Consider the following 15908-nt stretch of genomic DNA (forward strand, 5'->3'; position numbering starts at 1 on the left):
GCAACGTATTCAAAACATGTGCGCAAAACTTGTCCTGAACAGGAGGAGATTTGACAGTTCCAAACAAGCATTGCATGACTTACACTGGTTGCCGGTGAAAGCAAGGATTGATTTTAGGGTTCTTTCATGTATAGCTGTCACATTGGCAGAGTACCTATGCATTTAAAAGAATTGCTTACAGAGTATGTTCCTAGTAGACAAGGTTTGATCGTCAGAAAATTCTGAATGTCGTTAAGTTGTCCCATACAACAACTGCAAAACATTTAATGACAGAAGTTTCTGTGCTATTGGTCCAAAAACTGTGGAATGAACGGCCGTTAGAATTACGCAAAAGTAAATCACGATACATTAAAATAAATGACACTGCATTTTAGAGACTTCATGGGATTGTTTTAAATTGTTTGATAATTGTTTTATATGCGATGACATAAGGTGTTAGTCTTTAAATTTGTTCGAGTTTTTACGTTTCATCATTTATACAGTTAAGATTTGTTAAATCAAATGTACAACGTCATTGAGTGTCATTGTACAGAAATAGTGTTTAATCAAATTAATCAGTTTCAGTTTCAATATTGTGTTTTGTCAATTACGTTTTATTTAGATTTTTCATGATCGCAGTTGGAAGTTAGAATGAAAATCGTTCGTGCCAACTTCTTTTTTAAATAATTATTTTCAACCTTGTAATATAGGGCAACAATACAGGTAAATTAATATTTTATTATCAGATTTTGTATTCATTGATGTAGAAGAAACAAACATGTTTATGGCTTTGTGACTTTATTTTAATTTCTACTATAAATGTTGGCAGTGCTTTGTAGATTCTAGATATGTCTATTAATTTCCCTGTCTACACAGCCATTTCCCTGTCCGCAACAATTACAAGGAAACTCAGACAAATTGTAACATAATGTTCTAAATATGGAGAAAGCCAACTACCTTAATTAATTGTTTTGTGAGAAAATGTTGTTATATCAGCTCATATATTTCAAGGCATGAAACGTTAAAAGCAAAAGCTAAAACTAATAACAATACACTGTTGTATAAATTTTGCTTATAAAGCTTTTAGGTAAATTTTATGCAAAAGTGTTAATTAGGCCTAGAATACAGTTGTTTGTTTCCGCCGACCGACCGACCCTGTCTTTTTACCACTGTCCCTAAAGTTTTAATTGAAGAAACGTATCGGATAAAAATGTAGATTTATCTTAAACTAGATTATTAGTGAGTAAATCCAAGGCACGTCCCTAATGTCGGCCCTTAAGTAAACAGAGAAAAGTTGGTGAAGCGCGACAGTGCGATGGCGAAGCGCGACTGTACGATGGTGACAGTACGATGGTGAAGCGTGACAGTGCGATGGCGAAGCCTGACAGTACGATGGTGACACTACGATGGTGAATTGCGACAGTGCGATGGCGAAGCGCGACAGTACGATGGCGAAGCGCGACAGTACGATGGTGAAACTACGATGGTGAAGCGTGACAGTGCGATGGTTAAGTGCGACAGTACGATGGCGAAGCGCGACAGTAGGCATACAGACACTAAAAAGAAAAATGGCGCGAAAAAAAATGGTAGTCGCATAATGGCGGATACAAATAGTCCTCAAATTTTTTGCTCTGTAGAGCTATTTTCCTTATTCTCTTTGCAATTTTTTTGCTAAAATCACATGACAGATCTATGCTTGACATGTAGGTAGCATTTTTCATAATGAAATAACAACATTACAAAATTTTTCATGGAAACTTAGATCATACACCACCAGTATAATTTGGGGTCTCTTTTTTAGCTGATTTTGCAGTTTATGTGTTTGACTGAAATTATTTTTCTTGCATCAAACATGACCCCCACTTTTCTTTTGATTTTTAGTTAGTACTGACAATATTCTTCAAGAAAATGTAGGTTACAGACATTTAAAATGGGTCCTGATGTGTGCTGCGGTCATTGGAATTAGATCAGTTTTATATAGAATAAAGAACAACAATTATTTAGTGTGTTATAACCTATAAGATGACATTGGTGAAAATTGAGATCTGGCCAGATAATGGTGGAAATGGGTTACTTTGATTAGAATTTGATAGAAAATGACAAATCTATTGCAATTTCGTTGAAAATGAGGATAAAACCAAAAAATATCACATTTTCACTGTTTTAAGTGTATTTTTTTCAAAAACTGCATATCTATAGCCTACTGATTGCTATTTTCTGGCCATCAGAGGTATAAGTGAACATATTTAACAGTTTAAATGTGTAATTTGCATGCAGATCAGAGCAGAAAATGTCAAAACAGGGCAAAACAAGGCTGCATTTAGGGTAACTGCTTCAAAATTATGTCGCGACAGCTATTTTTGACAAAAGCTGACGCTTTGTCTTATGGTATTTAAAATGCCCTAAAAACTTGGAAACTGTTGATATCAAGCTAAAACCTTGTATTTTTTCATGCATTTGGGTTTCTTGTACATTTCAAATGAAACTGGCATAGTGTCAGAGAAAAAAGTTTTTCTTATAAGATGACATTGGTAAAAATTGAAATCTGGCCAGATAATGGTGGAAATGGGTTACTTTGATTAGAATTTGATAGAAAATGACAAATCTATTGCAATTTCGTTGAAAATGAGGATAAAACCAAAAACAATATCACATTTTCACTGTTTTAAGTGTATTTTTTTTCAAAAACTGCATATCTATAGCCTACTGATTGCTATTTTCTGGCCATCAGAGGTATAAGTAAACATATTTAACAGTTTAAATGTGTAATTCGCATGCAGATCAGAGCAGAAAATGTCAAAACAGGGCAAAACAAGGCTGCATTTAGGGTAACTGCTTCAAAATTATGTCGCGACAGCTACTTTTGACAAAATCTGACGCTTTGTCTTATGGTATTGAAAATGCCCTTAAAACTTGGAAACTGTTGATATCAAGCTAAATCCTTGTATCTTTTCATGCATTTGGGTTTCTTGTACATTTCAAATGAAACTGGCATAGTGTCAGAGAAAAAAGTTTTTCTTATAGGCATACAGACACTAAAAAGAAAAATGGCGCGAAAAAAAATGGTAGTCGCATAATGGCGGATACAAATAGTCCTCAGTTTTTTTGCTCTGTAGAGCTATTTTCCTTATTTTCTTTGCAATGTTTTTGCTAAAATCACATGACAAATCTATGCTTGACATGTAGGTAGCATTTTCATAATGAAATAACAACATTACAAAAATTTTCATGGAAACTTAGATCATACACCACCAGCATAATTTGGGGTCTCATTTTTAGCTGATTTTGCAGTTTATGTGTTTGACTGAAATTATTTTTCTTGCATCAAACATGATCCCCACTTTTCTTTTGATTTTTAGTTAGTACTGACAATATTCTTCAAGAAAATGTAGGTTACAGACATTTAAAATGGGTCCTGATGTGTGCTGCGGTCATTGGAATTAGATCAGTTTTATAAAGAATAAAGAACAACAACTATTTAGTGTGTTATAACCAGTACGACGGACTGTCACCATCGTACTGTCGCGCTTCGCCATCGTACCGTCGCACGTCACCATCGCACTGTCGTGTTGTCACCATCGTACTTTCGCGCTTCGCCATCGTACCGTCGTACCTTCGCGCTTCGCATTCTCAGGGAACAGGCGCTGGCCCTAACGGAACACCGTACTTGTGCGCGAACGCAGAATTAGGTGGCATCTTATAAAAGCCCAACCAAGTTTTTGTTCTTAGTCTATATTATTGCAAAAAATATATAAATACAGCAAATCTTAGAAGAAACAAGCATATAGAAACACAACAGATCATGCCTATCTTAAAGACAAATATTCGAATACCATTTGAACTTTGTCGGGTCTTCGGACTTTTGAATAATGGAAATGAACCAGTTTGACGTTAGATTTTAATCTGTAATTCACGCCGGTATGTAATCAGTAAAATGAGGATTTAATGTATGGATGTATGATAATTCGGCGTGGCATAAAGTTCCCTTCGTGCTTTAAATGAGTTTGATAAGAATGTGTTATCATATTTGATATTGTTTTTAGGGTCGAGTTCAATGTAACTACATAAAAAATCGTTCTGCAAACAGAAAATGACTGAAACGCTGCACGACAATCCTGAGCGATCAATCAAACTGTATTGTCGTTAATATAGATTTAGTTATCATTACGCTCAGAGTTCTATTTTTGAAATTTTCTATCCCCTATAATTACTATTGCTGATTTCCATCTTCTTACTCGAATATGATAACCCGATTTGTCTTTAAAAGCTAGACAGCCGTTCCTATGTCTTAAAAACCTTACGTAATGAAAGAGGTCAGTCAAAAAAAGAAGATACACTAATACATTTCTAAGACGATTCCTCGGAAGCGCATTTTTGTTATTATTTTCAATTATTCTTATATGTACTAAAATGAGCTGCCTCAAACCTTTAATTAGAAATTTCTGTTGACAAAGTTTAACTTCTACTCAAAAGTGGAAGAATAAAAAACTGAACATAATAATAAGTTAAAGTAGAGACAAGAAAGCAAATTCATTGAATTTATATACACCCGCCAAATATTTTGAAAGATGCAATAATCAAAGGGCAATAACTCTGCAGTTAGTGAAGAGATTCTGAGCAAGTTGTGCGTATACCACCACTCTATAGTGTCCTATATTTGAATTGAATTTCATGAAGATCAATCAATGGATTACTTTGTGTGGGATTTTATGGATTGTAAAACAGTTAAAGGGCAATAACTCTGGAATTACTGAAGTGATCCTATCAAAAGTAGTGATCTACATTCCCTTAAGTTTCATGAAGATCCATCTACAGGTTACTTACATACACTCAAAATCTATTTTTTTTTTTACCAAATCAAAGGGAAACTATGTTAAAGTTTACCGGTTGAAGTGGGATAATACTATGTCTGTGCAAAGGTCATGTGATAATTAATAATTAGTTAGGTTTGATGATTCTAGCTAAAATACCTTTTGCATTAAAAGTTTAAAGTCGAAGTCGATTACAAGAATTATTACAATATACTCTGAGCAGCAAATACATATTTTTTATAAACAACAATTCTCTTCATGTTTATTTCAAAGAAACGTGTAAATAGAGATTGCACTGACAAAGTTGTAAAAAGTCTCCCAGCTCTTGGACTTCAAACATGTTTTTGTGCTTTTGGATCATGAAGTCCATAAAAGGTTCGAAGAATTCCGCTCAGGCCCCATGAGCATGTTGCACTTTCCATTACCTCTCATAAACAGACTTTATCGAATCGAGACTGCTGGTGGCAAGTGATTCTGCCTTTGCGACAAGCGCAAACCAAGATCAGCCTGCACAGTAAATTTTCAGTGAACATCCCTTCAAATAATAAATGATATTGCCCAAATTGAATGATGGACCAGTCCATTTTAGAAATTTAGCAGGCTAAAGGTTAATCAAATCAAGACTGCTATTAGTGTTTGGCTGCGTACTATGCTACTTACAGATTTTATTAACTATCATAACAGCAGTTTTAAGTGCTATGCTATGCTATGCTGCTTGCCTTCCCGATTTTGGAGTCAGTGTTGTTATATTTTCTGATTCGATGTTATTGTAGAGTCCAAACAGTGCTCCCTTAAGCCGGTGCTAGGGGACGTGAGGGCTGTTGCACTTTCCTTTACCTCTCATGAACAAACTTGGTCGCATTCCGTGCTTCTTCAGGTACCTCTTATAGATTGAATTATAGTTTAAACAAAGATGAAAGTCTACCGTTATCCTCTAAGACACTGAAAGCATTGAATGTATACAACATTGCGAGTGTTAGATCGAAGGCGAAAGTATAGAATTCTCTTATACTGAATAAAGCAGTAATAAATCAGCAATCGTTGTCTTAGCAATCGTGATATAGCTTAACCTTTGCCTAATTTCTGGGTTACGACTTTCTGTTTTTTTTTTTTGGGGGGGGGGGGGGGCCGACAGACCTACACTTACACCAGATTTCCTTGTCTATTAGACGGAAAGGCAAAATACCTTTGCAGGTGTTCCCTCGGGGGAACAATAGCTGCTTTGTTTCAGCGGATAATCGTGTTATAAAATAAAATTATTCTCTGGTGTTATGGTGTTACTTTGAATATTTTAATGAGAGATCAGCACAGAAGTTATGAATACCTCAGAGATCCACACACTTAATAGATCTACAAATGCAACAATTAGGGTTTTGCCAATATCTTTTAATTTACTCAGTTAACTCTTTTGAAAATTTGCAAATGTTTAAAAACGTATACTGTTGATAATAAAATGTCTGTCACAATTGCAGCAAAATCTTTTAATGCAGTCACATTATTTTATTTATTTTAATACCTCGGTCTATTTTGCAGATGTCGCAAATTATGAAAGAATAAAGACATTGCATTATTTAACTTGCTCCTACATCACAGATCGTGTATGGTAATTTGTAGTCTTCGAAAATGCATTTTGAAAGCAACATGCGAGATAGTTCTTCAATTTGTCCCCGTTAACGTTAAAATATTTCGAAAGGGTGATAACTCATCCCCAGACACTTTTGAAAGCATGAATAAAATGAACATTTGCGTAGGATTAATTTCACAATTTGACATCTTTTGTTATTTTCTAATGTCAGCTATACATTCTACATCGTATTACGAGTATATGAAGATTTTCACAATAGTACCCGAAAGTGTACTCGAGCAGTTCTAAATGAACGAACCTTTACTAGATGTTACGGAGACTTGATGACATTCATGGCGAATTTGTTTTCTCTCAAACATCTACAACATGTGGGTACTGTGAAAATGACCAGTGGTGCAAACTTACTGGCATATGATTTTTGCAAGATATCCTACCAAATATATTGTGCAAAAGGGAGTAAACCGTTGCCACAGCAATAAATGAGCAAATCGTCATTTTTTCTTGCCAATTACCTATATTTTCACCAATATCTAACACTTATTACATACTCGTTTCTATTCCCCGTTAAATTACACTGGTATCGGAAACGTCAATATTTTTCCATACACTGACGCCTGAATTTCATATCGGGTGCGTGACGTAATTCCGTGTGTGTTGTTGCACTAGTTTTTCTATTTAGTTCAGTATTGTTAGTCCTATTCAGGCTATTGAACAAATTTATGATACTTACATTATATTTATACGTGTAGATGCGTATGTAATAAAAAGGTTATTATCTTTGCATCGGGAAATATGCACTCGTTCTTCAGCGGAAGAATATTGCGCTCCTAAAGTCGCGCAATATTTCCGCTGAAGAACTCGTGCATATTTCCCGAAACAAAGCTAATAACCTATAATTATTTTCACTCTTAATCATTTTTAGCGTAATATATACACCCAATGCCAAACTTGGTAGATATGAGCATGTTAAAATATTTCAGCCAAACTGTGAGCAAGTAGTTTTAAATAAGTAAAATTGTGAAACAGCTTTAGTAAACGGATTTAAAGTATTTATTGAAATATCTGTATGACATTCACACTACACTTGTCAAAACGTATACCAAATGTAAGAAACTCACTTTAGACGACTTTTCAACATATTGACAAAAACTAAGTGATGCGTTAGATTTGTTAAGTGTAGATTTTATTTCAGCCTTATTTATAAAGTGGAACAAAATAATTAGACATTCTATTTGTATCTTATTTGTATCATTTACTTAGGTTGTCAAAATATGAATACTCACTCTGTGCATTGTCGTTCGTCTGCATTATATGCTCCTCGCGTATGGTAAAATTTTAACTAAATGCTATTGCTTGTCATAAAACGGCAGTGTTCCTCTTGCTTTTATATATTTAACTTGTCATTAATACTGGATTTATGGTATGTATTATATAACAAATTCTAGATTGTACACTTTTTACACTGTCAATAAGAGTTATAGTATTTTGATAGATATATCTATGAGTTTTTTTCACGCAAACTAACTGAACTTCAGTTAAAACAAACACTTTAGTAGTAGTTACTGTAACGAATGTCACATTTTTAGCAATTTACAGCTAATGTTAATTTTTGCATTATTATTTTGCAGTACATCTAAAAAATTAGTTAGGTATTGAGTAAAAGCAAAAAAAAAAAAAAAAAAAACATTCATATTTTTTTTGTCTTAAACAGTGTCACGCATATTATCAATAGCTAAAAGTCGGAGAACAGACTATTATCTATTTCTGACCTCCGAAACAGTATTTTAAATTATAATAGTTTGATGTCCACCACTGTTTCCCTATGTCTTGTATTATGTAAATGGTACGTTATCATGGTTTTTGTAGCTATTTTTGAAAGTAATAAAATCTATATGTATATATGCATTTGTTGCAATCTTTCATACAATTAAAAGAACATAATTTGACTATGTTTGTGTGAAACCACATACCACTTCGAGTTTGCAATCTATCAACGTTTTTAAAATAGTGTCATAATAGAATGCAACCAAGCAGAATAACAGGTCACGGCAAAAAATCTTCTAAAGGACTGTTTTCACCACTCTCATTGTTACATTTAAAGTAGTCCAAATGTAGTTCCATGTTGTTGATAAAAAATATGGTGTTATTAGACATATAAGGATGTTGCAGTTTTATTTTTTAGTTTTATTGTTTATTGTATTGCGAAAACATCCAGACCACTTTCAGTGTGAATTTGCACGTTTTAGAAATAATAAGTTCCCAAACGTGGTTTATCGCAGAATAACTCGAGTTTTGAGTAAGAATATATCACGAAGGCCGTAGGCCTGAGTGATATATTGTTTCGCATAAGAACGAAAAACACGGGTTATTCTATGATAAATCACACTTGGGAACTTATTATTTCGATTCTAACACGACATACTAGTATCAACAGTGTTAGAAAAAATGGTATCTACTTTAAACGTGGATCGGATGACGTCATTGCACGCGAGTGGTTTATTGCAGAATAACCCGAGATAGATTTTGTTCTAGATGTATGTAGGTTATTTGCTGGTCGTGTTTAGAATAAAGGATAAAATGTCTACATACGCTTAATTGCTGAACAGCAAATTTTATAGACGCATTTTCAGATGGTGTAGTTTTTCAAATCCGATTATTTTCTTAAAACCTTTGCAATATTAGTGAAACTGTATCTAAATAAAACAAGTAATTGATCAAAGTAAGAATGTCGTTTGATATAAAATTGTGCTATGATATATTTTCTATTGTCTTTATCCCAGTTTAAAACGTTTTTATCACTCTGCCAGGCAAAATGAGAAAAGTATACTTTCTGCCAGCCAAAACGCACGTATACACTTAATTACTCATTTATGGACACTACAAAAGTATTAGACAGACACGTCAATGCAAATTTAGTTATCACGACATTCAAGGTTCTATTTTTGAAAGTCTTTTATTAGTTTCAAGCTTCATTATCTCGCACGAACAACATGAATTACAACATGAAAACATCATTGGCAAAGAAAGTTCGTCAACCGCTCCCATTTCACTTTATGCAATAATTTCAAACTTTATAACACAGGATGATGTCATGTAACTGTAAAAAGCTTATATAGTTATTAGATTATTTCTCATTATAGCATAAACTTCTCTTTCTTTTTGTTTTCAGGTAGAGTAAACGTATATTAACAAGGAAATGCCCGTTCCATTGCCACACGTGAAAAGCCCTGTAACGTATTATTAAAACAATCGTAAGAAAAAATGTACGCTTAGAAACATAACATTCATGTAGCTCTAATTTAGCTTTTTGAAACGTTTTTGCCAGAATACCATTTACGCAAGTTTTTTTCTGTAATAGCACCACGGGTAAATGGGTATCGGGTATGTTGGTTTTGGTGCAACTACAAATCCCGAAGTAATCAGCAGAAGTTATATAATAACAAGAGGGTCGAGATGACCCTGGATCGCCCACCTGACCTGAGTAATATGAGCTGTGTACATGTTTCAAATGTCAAACTGATGCTAAAATATTAAGAAAGTATGTCAAATTCATGGTCACTGAAAGTCAGTGTAAAGATCGGTGTGCAAAACTGTATATGTCATCCAATTTCAAAGCTGTATCTTAAAAAAGCAACAAGAAAATAGGTCAGTAGGTCAAGGTCACAATCAAGTTACCCTTAATTACTTGGGGTCATCAGGTAATTATAGTTAAACAGTCTAGAAAATATAATCAGATAATTTTTGAAGTATTTTTTCCTATATAACTCGTATACAAGTGATCCCCGGGACAGGGCCTCTTTCACCCCAGGGGCATAATTTGAACAATCTTGTTACAACTTTCAGACAAGAAGATTTTTAAGGGTTTTTCCTATATAAGTCTATGTAAAACTTGGGACCCACAGGACAGGGTCTCTTTTCGCCCGAGGGATATAATTTGAATAATTTTGGTAGAGGACCATAAGGCAATGCTACATACCAAATATCAAAGGCCTAAGTCTTGTGGTTTCCGACAAGATGATTTTTAAAGTGTTTTCCTATTTAAGTCTATGTAAAACTTGGGACATCCGGGGCGGGGCCTTTTTTCACCTCAGGGGCATAATTTGGACAGATGATGTCACATGCCAAATATCGAGGCTCTACGCCCTGTAGTTTTGGACAAGAATTTTTTCATTTCGGTTGCCATGGCAACCAGAGTTCCGTGTAGAAATTAATTCTTTGAACACTTTTGAAAGGAGCTACCCAAAAATCATTCCTGTGAAGTTTGGTGTAAATCTGCGCAGTGGTTTTGAAGAATAATTTTTTTTTAGAAATGGTTGACGGACGGACGACGCACCACGGACGACGGACATCGAGCGGTCACAAAAGCTCACCATGAGCCTTTGGCTCAGGTGAGCTAGAGAATACTTGCATTATCGCTATAACATAAAGCATTTACAAATATTATACGATGGTGTTTTCAATATCAATGGCATAAGCCATTAGGGGATCCGTTAATGTCAGAATATATTACTGTCTGTGATCTCTTTACTCTTAATTTAACAGTCAAAATGTTAAATGGGAAGAAGTCTGCTAGGCTTTTAAATGTGTTCCAGTATATAATTTCAAAGATATTAATACCATAATTGGGGCTGATGTAACTTCCGATTTGTATATTTTTATCCTCCATGTCAGTATAGGCATTAAGATCGTTTGCTATTTGAAGCTGCTTTGCATTTGTATTTTATGATCTTTTCAAAACCGAATTTATTTAACAATGTAGTACGGTGTTCCGTTAGGACCATCGTGGTTTCGCGCTGTCGTCCTAAGGGCGAACCCTCGATCTCCCATCGTGTTTTCGTGTCATCACTTTCATGGTGAGTAGGGCGAAACGCGAAAACACAATATCAATAGCGCGAAAACGCGATATTTCCCTCTCAACCGCGAAGGCGAAACCGCGAAAACACGATATTAGAACTTTACAGGCACCCTAAATGTATGATATGATATGCAGAGTGATTGCCGATTTGTCGTAGGTAGTATGATTTATGGCTCTATTGTTTTCAACCTATAGCGTAAGTCTCATTGTATGCTTGAGTATGATAATCAGAATCACGTATTGTCGAACCTTAGTTAAAAGGTATATACCTTCCTTTGATACATATCATTTGGCACATTGTACCACTCAGCCCTTGATATGCGAATGATTCAGGGTATGGGATCACGTGATTAATGTAATGTTAGAATTTGGATACCATACACGGATACAGATGTACTGATACGGAAATACACTAAGCTAAAAATGATGCATGTAAAAGATGCATTTACTCAGATGAGCGCAGGACCAATAGGTCCTCTTAATTATTTATTGCGTGGCGTTTATTCTTTCAGATAAACCGAAGTCTGGAGCTGTTTTATGCTGTTTCTTTAGGTATATCGCTTTTTAGTTTAAACGTCCTACTTAGTCCAAACACCTCAAATAATGTAGAGGCGATGACTATAATGTGTTTGAACGAAGTAGAAAGATTTAGCCAAAAAGATATATCATCAGAAACAGCATAAAATAACTCCAGACTGGGACATGTCTGAAAGAAATTTAAAAAAGCCAAGCAACAAAATTTCGACTTTTACCTCTGTGTATTTCGGTATCTGTATCTGTGCATTTTCATCACGTGATCCCATATCCTGGAATTAAGTCCAGTCAAATACAGGAGGAGAATATTTGATGTTTGACCTTAATCAGGTGATATTCCAAGACAGAAGACAAACAGGATCCAGTTTGCAGATTTAATGAACTAAAATCTCCTAATTCCTAATTAAAATTCATCATTGCTCTGCTAAATCGATGCATGTGCGTCAGTGTTTTAACATATGCATATACTGTTTAATATGGAAGTTAAGCAAAATATCCCAGGATCTCTTGAAGAGAAGACGACAAAACCGGCTGAAAAATACTCCCTGATACCATGGATACGCGAGTCTAATTCGTCTTCCATGTTTATGCACCAGAAGGCGAAAGGGCGATGTAAAAATATCGTGTTTTCGCGTTTTCGCCCTCGATCTCCCTTCGTGTTTTCGTTCTAGGATTTGTCGGTGTTTGTCGAGGAACACTTATGTTTTTGAATGTTTACTGAAAACATGTTTTGTTTGCAAAAGATATTTCTGTCATCTGCATACTTTCCACAAAATTGGAATGAGTATCATTGAAGAAAACTTTTTCTAGTATGGGATTGTTCTTACCAAATTTTGCTTTGATAATACACCCATGCAAAGCAAAATCACAGGACCAGTTCTGGCAGATGGCAGAATTTATATATCAGAAAACAGTGATAACTGTTCTTTTTTACATTCAGGCATGATTAAAGGAGCATCTCTGATGAAATACTACGCTATATACATATGTGGCGGTTCATGCAGCGATAAAATGAAAACGTATAATCCGAATAGAACACTATTTGAAATTTGGCCGGAAACGTCAGGAGCTCCATTAATATATCGTTATGGATTTACGAGGTAAATCTTCGAGACTGCCAAAAGGAGTACTGTACGACCAGAAATAACACTTTGTGATTCAATATAGAATTTAGGTATTAAGCTTCATTTGAGTTAAAACGGCATGAAAAAAATATCCAGAATCTAAGTTTTTGATACTATTTTAACTCGACTTTTCGAAGAGAAATGTAGAGCTATTGCACTTGCCCCGGCGTCGGCGACGGCGTCGCCGTTGGTTAAAGTTTTTAATAAAGTCAAATATCTCTGTTACTATCAAAGCTTTTGACTTAAAACGTAAAATGATTATTTACTTTCGAAGTCTTCACCAGGAGAAACAATCCCCATAACTCGGATTTTAATTTTGACAGAGTTATGTCCCTTTTTAACTTAGAATATTTGGTTAAAGTTTTTGATGAAGTCAAATATCTCTGTTACTATCAAAGCTTTTGACTTGAAACTTAAAATTCGCTATTTAGCGGGGCCGCGGAGCGGAAAAACCGATAATTAGTGCTGCTTAAACGTCGAGTTTTCGCACCGCGCCCCCGACATTCCAGTTTTTAAATCTCGACTTTTCGTCCCGCGACCCCGCTAATTATCGTGTTTTCGCTCCGCGTCCCCGCTAAATATCGAGTTTTCGCCCCGCGCCCTGCTATTTTAACCATCTTAATCTTCGTGTTTTCGCTCGGCGAGATCGCGAAATGGCACAAATCAGCCACATAGATAATTGCAACACGTAGCACCATAGGTAGCACAAAACGAAAATGCAAAAAGTCGCGCTGCGAAATGTCGAAATTAGAGAAATAAAACGGCGGGGTCGCGGGGCGACAACCCTCTAATTACTAAAATGGCGAGGGCGCGGGGCGAAAACACGATAAGTAGTGCTCTTCAAATATTGAGTTTTCGCACCACGACCCCGCCATCAGAGTTACTAAATGTCGACTTTTCGCTCCGCGACCCCGCTAATTATCGTGTTTTCGCTCCGCGCCCCCGCTAAATCGCGAGTTTTTGCCCCGCGCCCTAGTCATTTTAACTTGTTAATTCTCGTGTTTTCGCCCGGCGTGATCGAGGGGCGAAAACGCGAAATAGCAGAAATCAGCCACCATATATTTGTCTATATTCGTTTGACAACAATCGTAGCAATTCCTGATAAAATGCCAGCTTCTGTACTCGGAAGAGGAAGTTGAAATTCAAATGAAATTCAATGCAGAGACATTACCAATAACAAGGACAAAGGTATCATAAATAAAAAATCTAACAACGCATGTCAACCATAGCTGTGCATATAACTGACATGTCCTTACAGACAATGAGAACAACGCAAAGAAATGCCTTGGAATGGTTGGAACAATATATTTTCTATCTAAAATATCTGTAGTCCATTGTCCGTATCTTTATGTTTGTTCCATTTGGAAAAAAAAATAGTTCATTTTTGTGTATGCTAATGATACGGTGCGATGATTAGGAATAGTGACGAAATGAATTAAGTCAGACGCACATTTAAAAAGAAAAAAGAAAAAAAATCTATAACGAACCATACTCAATGATTTTGAATAACGGTCAGGGGAGAAAAGGAAAAAACAAAACAAAGATTAAAGTGTCTTTTTTATAACCACTCATAGAACTCTCTCCCTGTTTTGTCAGGTACAATCAATGACACCTTACTGTAAAAGAACAGAACGTAGATTGCCCGGTGATCTAGTGGAATCACGCTAGACATTTGAACTATGTAAAGCGCCTTTGAACGTGAAATTGATCATGAAAATGGCGCTATATAAATCTGGTATAATAATAATAATAATAATAATAATAGACTCTCAATCCAGAGGTCCGGGTTCAAATCCCGGTCCAGGCACTGGAAATTTCTGAGATGCTCTTAAGTGTCTCCCCCAGTACTGGTGTTTCCCAGGTAAGACGGCTTAGCGTGTATCGGCGCTGTTCACCTGACACGTTAAAGAACCAGAATGTCTATTCGCAAAGAGCTAGGCTAAGTTAGCCGGACAAGCCTGCATCTAAAAGAATTTCTCTCTCTGTACTTGGGACTTTATCTCACCCTGTCCCTCTGGTCAGATCACTATGTGTCTGTTCTAGTAGAGGATGAATTTGGAGCCCTGGGTGACTGTCTTTGTGCTTTTGTGCTATGTTAAGCGCCTTTGAACGTGTTTATCATGAAATCGGCGCTTTATAGATCTGGTATAATTAATAAGATAAGATTAACAACACACATGTAGTATGTCCCGTAACCTCTTTAAATAACCATTTACAAGTTTATCGAATAAACATAAGGTAATTACAATGACTTAAAGTCTTGCCAAATTTAGAGAAATAAAAAAGACACCATGAAAGTTATACCGAATACAATAGGAAATTTGCAATGACTTAAGGTTTCGATGGAGGCCTTGAGAAACAAAAATCAAACAACACCAAATCATAGAAAGAAAGAGTTGTTTAACATGAAAATTGAACAGCATGTAAAACATGTATATTATTTTACGAAACAAGTGTCAGTATACTGATATAAACATTGAATTCCGGAAAAGGGCTGCCTAAAGGGGCTCCACTTCCGGACAGTTAAACGCCTTTAAAAACTCACCATTTTCAAAGAACAGTTACACATGTTCGTTTTGATGCATTTGCAATAGCGTGCGAGTGGTGAAATTTCGCATAACAAGGTGGAACACAGTTTTCAGCAATTGTTTATCTTTATTTATTTACAAATGACATTCATTTTCAAAGGGAGACAACTGTTCCCGATTATTTTAAGTACAAATGACATTCATTTTCAAAGGGAAACAACTTTTTCCGATTATTTTAAGTAATCTTTGAGAAAAAGTCGTCTCCCTTTGAAAATGAATGCCATTTGTAAAGAAAAAAAGATAAACAATTGCTGAAAACTATGTTCCACCTTGTTACGTGAAATTTCACCACTCGCACGCTATTGCAAATGCATCAAAACAAACATGTGTAACAGTTCTTTGAAAATGGTGAGTTTTTCAAGGCGTTTAACTGTCCGGAAGTGGAGCCCCTTAAGGCAGCCCTTTTCCGGAATTCAATGTTTATATCAGTAT

Source organism: Mercenaria mercenaria, chromosome 1, assembly GCF_021730395.1.
Source record: "Mercenaria mercenaria strain notata chromosome 1, MADL_Memer_1, whole genome shotgun sequence".
Taxonomy (NCBI): domain Eukaryota; kingdom Metazoa; phylum Mollusca; class Bivalvia; order Venerida; family Veneridae; genus Mercenaria; species Mercenaria mercenaria.